The following is an 18,338-nucleotide window of genomic DNA, read 5'->3' as shown; positions in this document are numbered from 1 at the left end:
GGTGCTTGACTCTCAGAATTATGTAATGTTCAGGATTGCTTTTTTTTTAAAAGATTTTTATTTTTATTATTTATTTGAGAAAGAGAGCATGAGAGGGAGGCGGGTCAGAGGGAGAAACAGACTTCCCACTGAGCAGGGAGCCCGATGAGGGACTGCAGCCAGGGACTCCAGGACCATGACCTGAGCTGAAAGCAGTCTCTTAACCAACTGAGCCACCCAGGTGCCCCGAAGATTCCTCTTTTTCTAAGCCCGGCCAGCCCCACTCTGGTAACCATAGTCACCATTAATTAAGGTTAGGTACACTCTGATGGCCAGTACTCCAGGGCAGCCAGAAACACTGGGATGCCCACCCAGTTCTTTCCACTACTACACAGTGTTCTCTCACACTGAGGCCCACTGATACAAAGTCTGATCTTCACTGACTGGACACAGAGACATCTCAAGCTTCCTTGGGGTCTCAAAAAGTTAAAATGGTCAGTCTGAAGATCAGAAAATTATAGCTCTCTACTCCCCTCATTGATAGGGATCTTCTTCCTCACTGGGTTTAGGGAACTTGGGGTATCGTTAAAGTTCATGTATATTTAATCTACACCTTACACATCCGCAGTCACTGCACAAAGCCCATCTGCTTGGTAAGAAGAGAACCTGCTTCCAACTCCTCTGTGGGTACCAGAAAGGTAGTCCTTTTTTTTTTTTTTTAAAGATTTTATTTATTTATTTGACAGACAGAGATCACAAGTAGGGAGACAGGCAGGCAGAGAGAGAGAGGAAGGGAAGCAGGCTCCCTGCTGAGCAGAGAGCCCGATACGGGACTCGATCCCAGGACCCTGGGATCACGACCTGAGCCGAAGGCAGAGGCTTTAACCCACTGAGCCACCCAGGCGCCCCAGAAAGATAGTGCTTAATCAAACTGATGCACTGACATGACCTTTTAAAGGTCAACTCTCTTGGATATTACTTGAATACATGTATTTTTAAAATACAACGTTCTCCCTCTAATCTATAATTCTTTCATAGCTCTAAGTAATTGGAAATCTGTATCACTTGCCAGAAAGAGAAGGCAAAAAAATACAAATAATATAACACCCTTAAACTGTCAAGGCATACTGTTGTTTGCTAAAGGCACTGAAACCGAAATCTGCTCCCTCATTGCAAATGACGGTATAGACAAAAGGTTGATATCCAGGATCTATAAAGAACTCCTCAAACTCAACACACACAAAACAGATAATCATATCCAAAAAATGGGCAGAAGATATGAACAGACACTTCTCCAATGAAGACATACAAATGGCTATCAGACACATGAAAAAATGCTCATCATCACTAGCTATCAGGGAGATTCAAATTAAAACCACATTGAGATACCACCTGACACCAGTTAGAATGACCAAAATTAGCAAGACAGGAAACAACATGTGTTGGAGAGGTTGTGGAGAAAGGGGAACCCTCTTACACTGTTGGTGGGAATGCATCTTGGTGCAGCCACTTTGGAGGACAGTGTGGAGATTCCTCAAGAAATTAAAAATAGAACTTCCCTATGACCCTGCAATTGCACTACTAGGTATTTACCCCAAAGATACAGATGTAGTGAAAAGAAGAGCCATCTGTACCCCAATGTTTATAGCAGCAATGGCCACGGTCGCCAAACTGTGGAAAGAACCAAGATGCCCTTCAACGGATGAATGGATAAGGAAGATATGGTCCATATACACGTTGGAGTATTATGCCTCCATCAGAAAGGATGAATACCCAACTTTTGTAGCAACATGGACATGACTGGAAGAGATTATGCTGAGTGAAATAAGTTAAGCAGAGAGAGTATGTATCATACTCTCATCACTCATACTCATCATCATCATAGTCAAGTATCATATGGTTTCACTTATTTGTGGAGCATAACAAATAACATGGAGGACATGGGGAGATGGAGAGGAGAAGGGAGTTGAGGGGAAATTGGAAGGGGAGATGAACCATGAGAGACTATGGACTCTGAAAAACAACCTGAGGGTTTTGAATGGGCGGGGGGTGGGAGGTTGGGGAACCAGGTGGTAGGTAATAGGGAGGGCACATATTGCATAGAGCACAGGGTGTGGTTCAAAAACAATGAATACTGTTACGCTGAAAAGAAATTTTTTAAAAAGTGAAAAAAAATAAAAAATCACTTAGTGTTAGAAAAGTGTTAAAGATGCAGTAGCCTAGACTGAGACGCCCTCGATGCTATCAAATCATCAGAGGAACTGGAAAAGAACTTTGTGTGAGAAATAAAATCCTGCCCATGGAAGAGGGGGACTTGGTGTTCTTTAAATGCTGCTAGAATGCACCCTCTCAAATCACCTCACATACCATGACTGGACATGCCCCACTCTCTAGGAATTTTTTTATGCCAATGAAAACAAAATATTCAAACAGCACCAGCTATAAGTCTCTACATCCAACCCCACATTAGAGACAGTCATAGCAATACAAAGTCCACTGGTTACCTCACCAGGATAAAGGCCATCTTTTTTTTTTTTTAAGATTTTATTTATTTATTTGTTTGTTTGTTTATTTATTTATTTATTTATTTATTTATTTATTTGACAGCGAGAGAGAGAGAGATCACAAGTAGGCAGAGAGGCAGGCAGAGAGAGAGAGAGGGAAGCAGGCTCCCTGCCGAGCAGAGAGCCCAATGTGCGACTTGATCCCAGGACCCCTAAGATCATGACCTGAGCCGAGCAGCGGCCCAACCCACTGAGCCATCCAGGCGCCCCGATAAAGGCCATCTTTGAAAAAGTGATGATGAACATGATACTCAGTGATGAAAGAGAAAATGCCTTTTCCTTAAGATCAGAAACAAGGCAAAGATCCCCACTTTTACCACTTCTACTCACCACAGAATCGGAAAATTCTAGCCAGACCTATTAGGCAGGAAAAAGAAATAAACGGCATCCAGACTGGAAAGGAAGAAGAAAAATCACTCCTGCTTGCATTCTTATACGTAGAATGCCCTAAAGATTCCAGTACACATGCACACACACACAATTAACATATTAGACTTAATTAATTCATCCAAGTTGTAGGATACACAATCAACATTCAAAAATCACTTGCATTCCCTTGCACTACCAATGAACAACCTGAAAAAGAAATTCAGAAACAATTCCACTTACAATAACATGAAAAAGAATAAAATATTTAGGAATAAACTTAACCAAGAAGGTGAAAGGCTTGTACACTGTGTTTAAAAAGAGACAGCATGCCCCAAAGGGGGTCACTTGTACTAAACCCCAACATCAGCAAACCAAGATCGAACACCTAAACTAACCACCATTTCAACCCCCCAGGAATGCAAACTTTAACCAGTCACCATGGAATTAGAAGGTCAGCACTAAAGAGATGATTCACCCATTTGACTCCTTCTGTTCCCCATAAGAAGGTGACCTCCTCTAAGACAAGGCATTCTTTGGTAATCATTTCCTTTTTCCACTCCCTTTCCACCTTTAAAAACCTTTCCTTTCCCACAGCTCAGCAGAGTTCCTTTCTACTTGCTAGAGGGGATGCTGCCTGTCTCCTGAATTGCTGAGTAAAGCCACTTTGATGTTTAAATGGACTCGGGTGAATCTTCCTGTTTCACAGATTTGATGGCACCACTGGGACCGCAGGAGACTTCCAAGAGCTTCAGGGACAAGAAACACAGGCAAGGTACCCCACAGACCCTTTGAGTTCACGGCCTTCTTCATCACTTCCAAGGGCTGTGGGTAGGCTCACAGTTGATTCTGAGATCCACTCTCTTTGGGTCAAGCTCAGAGCATTCGTCCAGCTTTGGGGATTCATTCCGTTTGGCAGAGGAAAGCTCTCCTGTTGACTCTTTTATGGTACTTAAAGAGCAATTTGGTTGCACTTAATTGCTACCTTAAATTAACAGCTGCCTGAGCCTCGAGAGCTTACCATCAGGGCCAGAGTGGAGGAAGAGATGACAGTGGGCTTCCAGTGGGACTGAGTGGTCTCAAACATGACCAGCTTAGGGGAAAGCACCCATCCCCTCAGAATTCCCAGGTGGAAAGCAAAACTCTCCAAACCCATGATCTCAGTGGCTTGTCTGCACGGCTTTCCACAACCTGTCCTTCTTTGAGGAAGGTTGTTTAAATTCCTTCCCAACTCTTCCCAGAGGGTTTGAAAATCAAGAGGTTTTGAAATAACTGAGCCTCGTCTTCAACATCCATTCACTATGTATTTATTCAGTATCTACTCTCTGGCAGGCACTGGGCCAGGCATGAGAGAGAGAGAGATGGCAGTGCATCACCAGAGAAGGGTGCTGTGCTTAGGAGGGCTGCGGTCTAGCTGGGATGGCAGACATCCTCAATCACTACGTGCACACTAAGTAGTCACTACCGGGGTGCCTGCGGGACTCGGTTGGTTAAGTGTCTGCCTTCGGCTCAGGTCATGATCCCAGGGTCCTGGGACTGAGCCCTGCAGAGGCACCCTGCTCAGGGGGAACCTGCTTCTCCCTCTCCCTCTGACCCTCCCCCCTGCTTGTGCTCTCTCACTCTCTCTCTCAAACAAATAAAATCTTCAAAAATAATAATAATAATAATTAGTCGTTATCTCAGTACTATAAATAAGAAGTACAAACTGCTTAGCAGGGTGTCTTAGTCCATTTGAGCTCTTGTAACAAAATACCACAGACTTGGTGACTTAGAAACAACAGAAATCTACTTCTCCCAGTTCTGGAAACCGGATGTCCAAGATCAGGGGGCAGGTGTGGTCAAGTCAGGGCCATCTTCAGAGGCACAGACTTCTCCTTGTATTCTCACAGGATCAAAGGGGCTAGGTAGATCTCTGGGCTCTCTTTTCTAAGAGCACTAATCCCATTCATAAGGGCTCCACCCTCATGACCTTTTGCTGGAGTTTTCCAGGAAGACCCGTGAAGCCTAATGGAGACAAACCGATGGTCCCGCAGAGACCACAAGCCCCTCCTTCATGGCTCGGCTGTCTGGCTGGTACCATCCTGGGTGGAGGCTAAGCAAGTGGAATCTGGGGAGACACGATTCAGTCTAGTGATGTCGCAAGATCGTGCTTAGACATGGTGATTCTGAGAGAAGGATTTAGACAGTCCCCCTTCACTGTGGCTCCTCACACTCCTCACCACTCAGCCTGGCCACCCAAACTGCCACCCCAGGGTAGAACGCAGGCCCTGGAGGAGCAGAGAAGGGGCAGGACAGGGCGGTGCTCAGGAGACTGGCTCTGGTTTTGCAAAACTGCTCTCCTACTTGCTAGCTGTGCGCAGCTACTGGGCTGCTCTTGGCCTCATGCTCTGGGGGGATGATCATAGTGGCTCCTGCTGGCATGCTTGGGAAATCAAGTGACTTAATCCAGGTACAGTTTGTAAAACTGTCCTTCCAGTACTAAGTACTCAGTGAAAGACCAGACACACATGTACTCCCATGGTTGTGGCAGTATTGTTCACAAGAGCCAAGGAAACCAGCCAAGTGTCCATCAATGGATGAGTGAATAAAGATGTAGTAGAGAGCTACAATGGACTATGATTCAGCCAGGGAAAGTCTGCCATTTACAACAACAAGGAAGATCTTGAGGACATCGTGCTAAGATAAGTCAGACAGACAAAGACAAATACTGTATGGTAGCTCTATTTTTAAGACTTTATTTACTTATTTAGAGACAGAAAGAGAGAGAGGGAGAGAGGAGAAAGAGAGAGGGAGAGAAAAAATCTCAAGCAGATTCCACACTGAGCTTGGAGCCCAATGCAGGGCTTCATCTCAGAACCCTAAGATCATGGCCTGAGCTGAAATCAAGAGTTAGAACCCTAACCGACTGAGCCACCCAGGTGCCCCTGAATGGTACCCCTCTATGTGGCATCTAAAAACAAAAACAAAAACAAACCTGTAAAAACAGAGTGAAGTTGTGATTACCAAGGGCTGGGGCGGGGAAATGGGAGAGGTGTTTTTGAAGGCACGTAGTGTACCTGAAGGATAAATAAGTCCCAGAGACCTAATACACAGTATGGTGATTACAGTCCACAATGGTATCAGAAACATTAAACTTGCTGAGAGACTAGATCTTAATTGTTCTGAACACAAGAAGAAATAAGAATTATGGGGGTGCCTGGGTGGCTTAGTGGGTTAAGCCTCTGCCTTTGGCTCAGGTCATAGTCTCAGGGTCCTGGGATCTAGCCCCACGTCAGGCTCTCAACTCAGCAGGGAGCCTGCTTCCCTTCCTCTCTCTCTGCCTGCCTCTCTGCCTACTTGTGATCTCAGTCTGTCAAATAAATAAATAAATAAATAAAATCTTTAAAAAAAAGGAAATAAGAATTATGTAACATGATAGAAGTGTTAGCTAACAGTACAATGTCAACTGTATTGCAATACAAAAGTATCAAGTCACCTTAAAGTGACACCATGTTCTCTGTCAAATAATACATCTAAAAATAAATAGTAGTTGTTCTAACACAATTCTGGACCCACAGGGCTGAGCATACAGTCTGGTTCATGACTGGCGGTCTATACAGAGTTGTTTAATATCATTTGATGTTGACACCACCACCACCATCGTCGTCATCACTGAGCCCTTCCCATTCTAATTGTTTGGGAAGCATTTTGCAGACCCTTGATTTCTTGGCGTGTGCTGAAGGAAAAACTCTAAGTAGATACGTCCACCCAGTTTTTCTCAGAGACTCAGAACGTTCAGAAGCACATTTTGGTCTGGCGGTTGGATATGGACAGTGGCAAAGCAAAGGAGAAAGGAAGAATGAACTGGGAGAAAAGGTTCTCCTGAGAACAAACGCCAAAATGTTTGATGTGTCAGGAATGGTCTACGTCCATATGACACCTTTTTATGTCTAGCTCAGCTAAGTCAGTTAATTAGTTTTACCTCAGGGATGATGGTCCTTCCTTTCTCCCTACTTCTTTCCTTCCTTTCTTCCCTCTTTTCTTTTGGTTCTTCGTCCTTTCTTTTCTTCTTTCTTTCCTTCCAAAGGAGAAAGATCAAGAGTTGAAGAGCTGGGCGCCTGGGTGGCTCAGTGGTTTAAGCCGCTGCCTTCGGCTCAGGTCATGATCTCAGGGTCCTGGGATCGAGTCCCGCATCGGGCTCCCTGCTCGGCAGGGAGCCTGCTTCCCTCTCACTCTCTCTGCCTGCTTCTCTGCCTACTTGTGATCTCTCTCTGTCAAATAAATAAATAAAATCTTTAAAAAAAAAAAAAAAGAGTTGAAGAGCTAAGAGATACACAATCAGGCCAATACCCAGACAAACCAGTAGACCAAACACCAATTGAACAAGCAATTCCCTAAAAGCCAGTTGGCTAAATTTCCCATCCAGCAATCATCATTCCCTGAATTCACCTAAACCCTGAGATAGAGCTGAAGATGGAAAAATAGAGACAAACAAACGCGACAAGGCCCTTGGAGAATGGAAGTAATCAAGCCTTGCTTAGAGAGTTGTTCAAAGACCGTGCCTACAGCTGACGGAGAAGTGCGGGGAGGGAGGTTGGGTTTTTTCAACAGACCCAAAGGGAAATGGGCATTGGAGGCTTTAAATAGGAAGGATGTAGGGACGCCTGGGTGCCTCTGTCATTTCAGCGGCTACCTTCGCCTCAGGTCATGACCCCAGGGTCCTGGGATAGAGTCCCACATCGGGCTCCTTGCTCAGCAGGGAGCCCACCTCTCCCTCTCCCTGCTTGTGCGTGTGCACGTGCGCGCTCTCTCTCTGACAAATAAATCAAATCATTAAGGAAAATAGGAAGGACTATAAATCAAAAGAAAACCTCAAGCAAGACCAGGAGACTGGACACACTCCCTCAGAACACTCTAAACATGGTGGGAAGACCAGCGCAAATAATTTAGACAAATCCCACGCATGGAATAGGAGGCAGACACCAACACAGAGATGGATTTTTTCTCCAGAATGAGTAGGGCACAGGGTCACAACCTCTACATGGGAGATTTTCTCCAACTGACTTTAAATTCTTTCTTCCATTCTACACAAGTGGTATAAAGTGACCTAGGATCCTAACAACCCATAAACTATGGAGATTTTCTTCTTTTTCCTAATTTCCATGTTTCCTCCTTCCCCAGATAACACTATGTCTGTTATGTGACCCCTATCAATGGAGACATTCATGAAGCCTACTAGTTAAAAGTATGCGTTCAGGGGCGCCTGGGTGGCTCAGTGGGTTAAAGCCTCTGCCTTCAGCCCAGGTCATGGTCCCAGGGTCCTGGGATCGAGCCCCAGATAGGTCTCTCTGTGCAGCGGGGAGCCTGCTTCCTCCTCTCTCTCTCTGCCTGCCTCTCTGCCTACTTGTGATCTCTCTCTCTGTCTGTCAAATAAATAAATAAAATCTTTAAAAAAAAAAAAAAAAAAAAAGTATGCATTCAATGGAGTTCCTGACTGACTCAGTTGGTGAAGCATCTCACTCTTGGTTTCAACTCAGGTCATGAACTCAGGGTGGTAGGATCAAGCCCTGTGTTGGACTCCACGCTCAGCAGGGTGTCTCCATCTAAACCTCCTCCCACCTAGTCATTCTCCATACAAATGTATCTTTAAAAAAAAGTGTGGATTCAAGAGAAAACCCGCTTATTCAAGTCACGTCAACCTTCTCTGATTTAATTTCCTCATCTATATAATGGGAATAAGATAATAAGAGCACCAAATTCATAGGATGGAAGTGAGCATTCAATAAACAACTATTTAAATTTCTTAGAACAGGAGCACCTGGGTGGTTCACTTCGGTAAGCTTCCCACTCTTGTTTTCAGCTCGGACCATGACTTCATGGTTGAGAGATCGAGACCCACAATGGGCTCTGTGCTCAGTGTGGTGTCTGCTGGGGATTCTCTCCCTCCCTCCCCTCCTCCCACCACCCGCCTGCTTCTCCCTTTCTCTCTGCTGTTCCCCCTGCTTAAGCTCTCTGGCTCGTTCTCTGTTAAATGCATAAAATTTACAAACAAAACAAAACAAAAGAAAAAACAGTCCATAACTTTTTTTTAAATTAATTTTATTTTATTTTTTAAAAATTTATTTATTTGACAGAGAGAGATCACAAGTAGGCAGGGAGGCAGGCAGAGAGAGAAGAGGAAGCAGGCTCCCTGCTGAGCAGAGAGCTCGATGCCTGGCTGGATCCAAGGACCTTGGGACCATGATCTGAGCTGAAGGCAGAGGCTTTAACCCACTGAGTCACCCAGGCACCCCAATCCATAACTTTCTGACAAGAGCTAAGGGTGTCAGACATTACACCAAACATGCAGATCACGATATCCCAGACCCTGAAGGGCACAGCCCTGCTACATGTCATCGAACATTAGTTTATGGGTTCTCCCAATCTCGCTGAATGTTTTTTCAGATAATGGAAAGCCCAGTGCCAAAAGAGCTGTCATGAAACGCATCTAGATGGTAAACATGCTTGGTCCTTGTACTGACTCCGTGAGTCTAGAGTAGGACCCAAGCAAATGTCATTTCTTTAAAAAATCCCCACAGGGGGCACTTGGGTGGCTCAGTGGGTTAAGGCCTCTGCTTTCTGCTGGGGTCATGGTCTCAGGGTCCTGGGATCCAACACTGCATCCGGCTCTCTGCTCAGCAGGGAGCCTGCTTCCCCCTCTCTCTGCCTGCCTCTGCCTACTTGTGATCTCTCACTGTCAAATGAACAAACTCTTTAAAAAAAAAAAAAGACCAAAAAAAAAGTCCTTCATGCTTTGCTGATTTGCACTGGGTTGGGTACAACTATTTAGTCTCTGCATTTCCAAACCCAGACTTCCCCTACAATGTTTGGGCTGCAGACACAGGAAGGCATTGGAAACTGAGACAGAGAAGAACAGAGAAATTATAAAAACTCCCAGAGAAAACCGACTGCAGCGCGAGGCCAGATCCCAGGGTGGGTGGCTGTGGCGGCAGCTAGCCATCTGGGGCCCTGCCTGAGGGCCGCCCCCCTGCATGCTGCGCCCTTCACGGACCAGGTGCGCGCCTTCCAGGAGCAGGTGGACAAGCTGGGGCACCTGCAGGTGCACTTGGTTGCTTCAAAGCCATCCCGCTCTTCACGCCTGACTCCTGTGGCCTCTCCGACCCAGCGCACGTGGAACGCCTGCAGGAGAAGGCGCAGGTGGCCCTCACGGAGCATGTGCGGGCCCAGTCCCCATCCCAGCCCCAGCACCTCGGGAGTCCGCTGCTGCAGCTCCCGGCCCCGCGCGCCCTCCAAGCCTCCCTCAACTCCCAGCTGTTCTTCATGCGCCTGGTGGGCAAGACGCCCTCCGAGACGCTGATCCGAGACATGCTGCTGTCAGCAAGTACCTTCAATTGGCCCTACGGCTCTGGCCAGTGACATCGCTTGCTGGACACACCACAGCTGGGTCAGCACACCTCAAGGGACACGGATGCTTCGGCCTCCCACAGGGCTCCCAAACGGAGGACCTTGGCTTCTCTCCTCAGACTCCTATTTTTTAAAAGACTGTGAAACATTTGTCTCCTCTGGTTTTTTTTTTTTTTTAATAAGCACGATACCAAAGAGAGTGTCAGGCTCCAGCCTTGGCCTCCCCAGAACTCCTGGCCAGAATAGAGGGCCAGGGACTGAGGGGCCCATTCCTGGGACAGCCTGGAACTCAGCACCCCAAGCATGAACTCTTGGTGCCGGTGGGGTTGGCTTCCCTTGGGGAACGACCTGCCGTTTGGACTAGAGGGGCCAGTGTAGCAATGCGCCAGGCAGATTGTCTGGATCCGGAACCCACGTTGGACACTATATGATGAATGAATCAAAGTCAATAATAAAGATGTTTCCTACCTGAGAACAAAAAGAAAACCGGAACAAAAAACCTATCCCATAGAGAGTCAAGAAAAGCCAAGCTCTGGTTATACTACTTCTCTGTCCTTATTCTGTGCTTCAGTTACTCTACAGTCAATTTACTTTAAGTAAGCAAGTTTGCACAAATGGTTACCAACAAATAATAAATCAATTTATCAGGAAATTTTAAGGACACCTAATTGGGACATGGTTCTGAAAAGCATTTTATTTCCCTCTCATCATTTCAATGGCACTGCAGATTCTCTGGGCAAATAACTGTCCATTTGAGAAAAAATTATTTCTAGTTCAACAGTGTGACACACGTGGTCAGCAGCACCTGAAAGCTGTTCACAAATGTCACCGCGGACTGCCTCCGAGTCTTCAAAACTTATCCATGTGTTTATTTATTTCTGGAACCAACCACCACTGACTCCTACTACCTGTCAGACATGGCGCTAAGTGTTTTATTCATGTTAAATATCACTTCATCTTCACGATCATCTATGAAGTGGGATTATCATCATCCCCATTTCTCCCATCAGGAAACTGAGACGTACAGTGCTTTAGCAACACGGCTCATAAGAGGCAGAGCTAGGATCTGCTTGGGTCTGGACCCCATGTTTTCAGTCACTATGATTAGTTTCCAAGACCCTACAAAAAGTCCAAGTCTTCATCCCAAACCTTGGTTTTCCCCGTCCTACAGTCCCCACGTGGCCCCAGCTTCAAGGACGTTTTCTCAATTCCTTGAACAGTCCACATCCTTCTCGGCTCTAACTTAACACCTTCCCACATCTGCCTTGATTTCTTAGCCTCCTGGTCTCAGCTTAAAGATTACTCAGGAAATTACAAACTCTGATGCACCCTGTACTTCTCAGCACTCAATGCAAAACAGTAATGACGAATATCACAGGTCATTATTTCCTTCCTGTCTTTTCCCGCCAGGTGGTGAGTCCCTCACACATCCTGTCAGTCCTATTTATCATGCATTCCAATCACTGATACACACAACCCACCCAAAAAGAAGGCCATTCCCCCTACACACACACACACACACACACACACACACACACACACACACACACACACACACACACACACACACCCTGACTGGCCTGATCTCGGTGCACGGTGGGGATCCTGACACCCCATAGTGGAATGTAACCTACTCAAGAAGGAGAACGGAACTTCTCCCTCATCAACACTACACTTACTGGCTTCAAGTCGGTCTTGTAGCAGGACTTGAGCCAAACAAGGCTGAACCTCATCTGCCTGGTTCGGCCGCATTTCCACTCTCGCTGTCTCCAGGCCGGGCACATAATTAGCAGCTCCGTAAATGAATCCCCGTTCTGGGCTCTTCACAGCTGTGAAATGAGGGGCTCACAAGCTGACAGCGACCTTTTGGCAAACCAGTGTATTCCTGAGACACAGGGCCACCTCCCAGCGAGGCCCCAGCCCCCGGGGACACAGGGCCCTGACACCAGGCCCTACAGGTACCTCCGTGCAGAGAAGCATCTTCCCAAGGGCCGCTCACTCCCTCCTCCTCTGTGTCGACCTTGAGGAGGAAGTACGGGAGGTGAAAGAGGGCGTCCTCATCCAGTGGCCATGGGTCTGGAGGTTCTGAGGTGCTGCGCCCACAGGGCCAAGGAAGCAGGATCCAGAGGTGCCAGGCAAGGCTCACAGAAGGCTGCAAAATGGCAGTTGGTCTCAGTGACCCGCCCACGTCAGCTATCCTTCCCGCTCATTGGTGCTATGCCCTGACGCTGATTGGACAATTTCCCCGCTCCCTCGGCCTTCGGAAAGCATCATTGGACAGCTCTTTGGGCCCCGCCCACACAACCCTGGGCGCACACGCTCTCTCCTTTCCCATTCCCACCTGGTAGGCCCTCAGTCCCACCACCGTCCTCCTTCTCTGCTGCTGCTGTTTTCTGAGTTTGGCCTCTCTGAGTTCATCACAAGCTTTAGATGGTTGGAGTCAGTACAAAACCCAGCTTTCCCCCATGGAATTTCTTTAGCACCCTTTTCAAAACTCAGATGCGCATATTTGTGGGGACTATTTCTGGGTTCTTTGCTCTGTTCTGTTCTATGTGTCTGTCCTGCTGCAAATACCACACAGTCTTCCTGATTATAACTACTAATAAATTCTGAAACTCCGTAGACTGTGTTCCCACGTTAGTATTATTTTCAAAATTCTTTTTGAAACTACTCTAATTCCTTTGTCTTTCATTTTAGAATATTTTAGAATATTTTTTACTATCTCTGCAAAAACGAATGAAGCTGACAGGATTTTGATAGGAATGGCATTAAATCTCTCCAGCAATCTGGAACAAATGACATCTTTACAACGCTTAGTCTTCCAAATTACGAACACGGTGTATCTCTCCATTTATTTATATCTTTCATGTGCTATATCAGTGCTAAATAGCTTTCAGCATGTGATGCCAGGACAGGTAGTGCTAGATTTATCCTGTAGTAATTTCTTTAAACGAGTAATTGTGAATGTGTGTTTGATTGTGGAGCCTACATATTCATCGCTAACATAGAGCAATACAATTTACCTTTACATGTTTATCCTGTATACTGTTTCACAGTGAAATTCCATTAATAGTTCTAAGAAGAATTGTCATACCCTCTTGTGGCATAAGGCCTGAAATTCAGATTCCGTATTAAGGGCTGTCTTGACACCTGCAAGATCAAGGAGCGACTCAAATGGCATCATGCATGTTCTCCTCTCCCTCTTCCCTCACAGGGGAGGTCTCTTAACCAAAAACTCTTCTCATCACAGGCACTAGACATCGTGCCTATTGGTTTTGGGGGAGCAGCGTTCAGTTCCCTAGAAACCCACTGAATTCCTCAAGCAAGGCACTCACACCCTCCCATGGGAACCAAGACTTGCCACACCCTCTTCTTTCAAGCAAGTCTTGCCTTCCAAGGCCTGCTGGTTCTCTCAGTTCTCAAGTGTGATCTCTGTGCAGTCCTGCGTGGTGTGTGGTATCCTCCTGCCCTGAAGTGTGAGTATATGTGACTAGTAAACTGTTGTCAATCACATGTGTCGGGTGTCAGGGGATCCCCACAAGTCTGGAGCAGGAATCTCTCTCTCTCCTCAGAAGGTGATTAGAAGAAGTGGTATCACAAACACGATGTCCCTATGTTAAATGAGGACACGGAGGTCAGCTTGACCTACTCCTTCACTAACTAACTGCCTTCAGAGGTGAGAATTCATGAACTGAGAGGGAACTGGCCATCGCTGGCCAGCTTGTGTGTTGGCTCGTGTTCTGCATGTTCTGTTATCTCACACGGAGGTCGCCATCCATTTCCAACTATGTCCCATCCTTGCCAACAAGGTGAGAATGAATGAGAATTGACTGTATCTAGGAGGGAGGTGTCACCTATGTGACCTGCATGTGGCCTGTATTGGTCTCCAAGGCTCCCCCCTGAGGTTGGCAACCGAAGGACATGCTGCCTGGTGTGCTTGAGTTCCAGGGACTGGGTGTTGGGCCAGTGCTTGATGCTGACGTCCAGATCCTATGGGGGAAAGCACACCCCAAGCACAGTCCTGGGGGTGACCCTCTGTGTTGTGGGTGCAAAGGAGGGAGGCCCCAACCCCAGGGAAATGTAAGAATGGCTCCCTGGCTGCCTCGAGTCACTGTGGTTCAGGCAATGGGAGTGGCCTTGCCCGGCTCCCGAGCTGCCGCTCCTCTCCCGGTTACCATGTGTCTTCCTGAACCCTCAGGGTTTTGAGGAGCGCATCCATGGTAGTCCAGGGCCCACAAGCTGATGAAAAACAGAAGAGTGGAGGGGGGCGTTTGGTGTTCCACTTCTCTCCTAGTGCCAAACCCCTCCCCAGCACACTTGCCTTTCTCGTAGTGTTGTTGGTCCCCAGCTCGTCGATAGACTCCTCTTGTGATCCAGGGGCTTGAGGCTCTGACTCTGGCCATGGGCAGAAGGATTTTGCTGGCTGTGGACTCCAACACTGGGGAGATGGACTGGCATTCCCACAGGAAGAGGACAGCCATCTGTGGGCTGACCTACGCAGTCCCCTTCCCCATAAACACCCAGAGCGTGTGCACCCTGAGTGATTAGATGGGGACAGAAACAAAAACTCGTGACTTGACATGGCTAGAAATGAAAACCTATCCTGAGGGAGTCTGTAGAGGGGGAAAAGGCGGCAGGGCAAACAGTCCACACTGAGAGAAGGTAGGGCTGTAGCAGAAGATGGTTTTGCTTCATCAGCAAATAGGCTGTGGGTCCCGTGCACTTCCACTGACCACTCCACTGCCTGAACCTGTTTGGCACAAGATCCTGATCCTCAGGGTTGGGGGGTAATATACGGGGGACCCCTGTGGCATAGTGAGGGGATCAATTCCCACCTTGACTTATGCCACTTGAAACCATACAACCATCGCCACGACAGAAGCTCCAAGGCTGATGATGCTGATTTGAGACTCTCTGGAAGAAAAAACCGAGAAAGAGGAGCAAGGGAAAAAGACACCCTCCCACCCCACATGTATATCCAGGAAGACACTAACCCAAGCAAAGGAGGAGTGGAAGAGAGAAAACTGAATACAGGAGGCAAAACCTGCCCCCCCCAACCGACTAATTCAACATAGGTTGAAATTTGACCCAATTGGAAATCCAGCATTTACAAGGGCACCTGGGTGGCTCACATGGTTAGTCTTCTGACTTCAGCTCGGGTCTTGATACCGGGATCCTGGAATAGAGCCCCATGTCAAGCTCTCTGCTGGGCAAGGAGTCAGTCTGCTTCTCCCTCTACCTCTCCCTGCTGCTCCCCCTGGGTCCTGCTCTGTCACACTTGCTTGCTCTCTCGCTCTCTCTCTCTCTCTCTCAAATGAATACATAAAATCTCTAAAAAATAAAAAATAAAAAGGAAATCCAAAATTTACTAAAATAATTTAATTGGCAAAATTAAAAGGAGGCCGATTGCCTTCTGTGCCTCTACAACATAGGTTCTGAATGAACTCTAATGTTGCTAAGATGCACCGGTTGGCTAACCTTCACGGACTTAATTCAAAATCTGTTTAAAGCAAGTATAATAACCATAGATTCTACCTTCTGTATTTAATGCTTTGACATCTCAGGCCTTGCTGACTTTGGAGGGACTGTCCCTGGCAGGCTGACTTAATTCCTAGAGATGGTCAACAGCTTGCCTACTGGCAAAGCTTTCACATGTAAACCAACCAATGCAGAGCCTTTACCCCCAACCACCTCTTGTAAGAAACTCTTACTCTGGGCCACTATCCCCTGCCCTGATCACCCCAGGGCCAGGGACAGACTACTCCAGACAGACACCACTGTGTCCCGGAACCCCCTGAGATGACACAAACTAGGCAGTCTTAAACATGCTTACCTGGGCTCACCTGCCCCTTGCCATGGAAACCACAATAAAGGGTCTTGCCCGTATTGTCTGTCCCTTCACTCCCTCTTTCTCCTGACCGACACTGGTGCTTCCCTGGGTGGCCCGCCATGGCTCTCAGGACCTCCTTTCTCGGGATCAGTGAGCCTACAAATGCTTCTTGCATTGTGAGATTTACTTGTATATCTGCTTGTCTTACCATACCTGGTTAAATAAGCCCCTGTACCCTTAAAACACTTGAGACACCTGGGAGGCTGAGCGGGTTGAGCTTTTGGCTCAGGTCAGGATCTCAGGGTCATAGGATTGGGTCCCATGTCCTGCTATGTGCTCAGGGTGAGTCCGCTTGGGATTTTCTCTCCCTCTGCCCTTCCTTCCCCACCACCACCCCTGCCCCTGCTCCTTGCTATCTCTCTCTCTCTCTCCTTAAAATAAAGAAACAAAGTCATTATAAAAAACCATGAGGCAGCCCAACAATTTAAAGATGGTGAATATTTTGCTATTATATATTTGGCCAATATGTCCTGTTCAGTGCCTGTTTCAACATTCTCTCAGTCACACGTGCCTTGACCTTGAAGGAGACAGGATTTCCCTCGTTATGCACAGGGCACCCAAGCCGCTCTGCTATCGCAGGCAAACTGTGGGCAGGACCTTACTGCACCCAGCTTTCTCCAGGAACATAGATGGGACATCACATTTAGGACATCCTACTGTGAGGATATTTGTTTGGCAAACTTGTTAAGGACCTACAAATGCGGGGCTTCCTGGGTGGCTCTGTCGGTTAAGTGTCTGCCTTGGGCTCAGGTCCTGATCTCAGGGTGCTGGCAAGAAGCCCTGCATCAGACTCCCTGATCAGCGGGAAGGCTGCTTCTCCCTCTGCCTCTGCCCCTACCAGCCCTTAGTACTCTCTCTCTCTCTGTTTCTCTCTCTCTCGTGTTCTATCAAGTCACTAAATAAAATCCTTAAAAAGAAAACAGGATATAGAAGTCCAACCTCTTTCAGTACTTTTTGGGTTCTGGAGGCAACATAGTCCTTGTTTACAAATTTTACGGAAGCCCATTTCAGCTGTTACCTGTCACTGAGCCCACGTTGAGTGGGGAGGGTCTCCCCTCAACAAAAGGTTCTAGGATCTGTGCAAGTAAAATTACCTGTTGGGGGTGACTGGGTGGCTCAGTTGATGAAATGTCTGCCTTTGTCTCAGGTCCTGATCTGGGGATCCTGAGATAGAGCCTGGCAGGGGGTTCCCTGCTCGGTGGGGAGCCTGCTTCTCCCTCTCCCTTTCACCCCCTCTTCCAGCCAGAGCTCTCTCTTAACTACATAAATAAAAGCTTTCGAAAAAACCACCTGTTCGTGCCCAGGTGAAAAAGCTGTAGCAGCCGCCTATCTCGCTTCCTGGAGTCCCTGGACCACCCATGCTATCTGTCAATTGTCCATGGGCACCCAATGCAAGAAACGGCCCTCCCTGGCCCTGGTTAGAGACCATGAAAGCAGCAATTGCTGGCCATGCACTGCGCTCTCCTGGAAACACAGTCTCCCACAGACTCTGAGCCTTCCTATCCAGCTGTCTATTATTCTCTGGGTCATGGCACCCCCACCAGCTCCATAGAGTCACCAAGGCCTACTTGCTACAGGCTGAAGCCAACGTCTGCACATCCTACCTGCAGGTGGAGGTGGCGGCTTCTGTCCACAGTCACTGCCTGACTCCATGGTGCTGGAGGACATCAGCTCTTCCTTCTACGCCTTGGCCACCCAGGGATTCCCTTGGGATCAACTGCGTGAACATCAATGGAAGTTATTACATTTGGGGCTTGATGACCATATCTCCCTCCTGCTCACGTGACAACTTCACGTCCTAGAGAAGCTCCTGTACTAAGCCTTAAGACTCTCAGGTTGAAAGTGATGTCCATACATCAGAGTCCACTGTGATGGAAAGCCTGAGATGAAGATTCAATAGCAAGTGTTGTCTTGGCATCCGGGAACTTTGGAGGGCCTCAAATGGCCTCACTCCATGTTCCCTTCCCACTCTGCTCCCACAGATCAGATCCCCTGGCCAACAAGCCCTTCTTAGCACAGGAACCAGGTACGGTTTCTTCCCAAGTAAGCTCCAGTTCCCTGACAGCCTGTGCAATGATCCAGCAAGGCAATCAGTCCCTCCTGCAGGAAGTAGGGCTCATCTTTGCTCTCCTGGTACTACATAGTCTGCACCCACA

General features: G+C 47.4%; 2 long non-coding RNA genes across 4 annotated transcripts in view; both read right to left on the bottom strand.

Annotated features, from left to right (window-relative positions):
* LOC123936233 overlaps positions 1-13,438 on the bottom strand; it is a 28,093-nt gene extending 14,655 nt beyond the window's left edge. The window contains exons 1-4 of one of the 3 annotated variants that reach the window (XR_006817183.1): positions 13,316-13,438; positions 12,255-12,444; positions 11,972-12,155; positions 9,621-10,067 (exon numbers count right to left, since the gene is read on the bottom strand). This is a non-coding gene — a long non-coding RNA (uncharacterized LOC123936233). Of the gene's footprint in view, positions 1-9,620; positions 10,068-10,626; positions 10,761-11,971; positions 12,156-12,254; positions 12,445-13,315 lie in introns of those variants that run through there. The other 2 variants (XR_006817181.1, XR_006817182.1) reach the window with 2 other exon arrangements.
* A 1,170-nt stretch (positions 13,439-14,608) lies between these two features.
* Positions 14,609-17,804, bottom strand: LOC123936234. Its single transcript, XR_006817184.1, has 3 exons — positions 17,787-17,804; positions 15,128-15,468; positions 14,609-14,687 (listed from the first exon to the last, which is right to left on the bottom strand). It is a non-coding gene; the product is annotated as an uncharacterized LOC123936234 (long non-coding RNA).
* Between the last annotated feature and the right edge of the window lie 534 nt (positions 17,805-18,338).

This window comes from Meles meles, unplaced genomic scaffold (genome assembly GCF_922984935.1).
Source record: "Meles meles unplaced genomic scaffold, mMelMel3.1 paternal haplotype, whole genome shotgun sequence".
Lineage (NCBI taxonomy): Eukaryota > Metazoa > Chordata > Mammalia > Carnivora > Mustelidae > Meles > Meles meles.
Note: the sequence above shows the minus strand (reverse complement) of the source record. Positions and strands in the feature narration are given on the sequence as shown.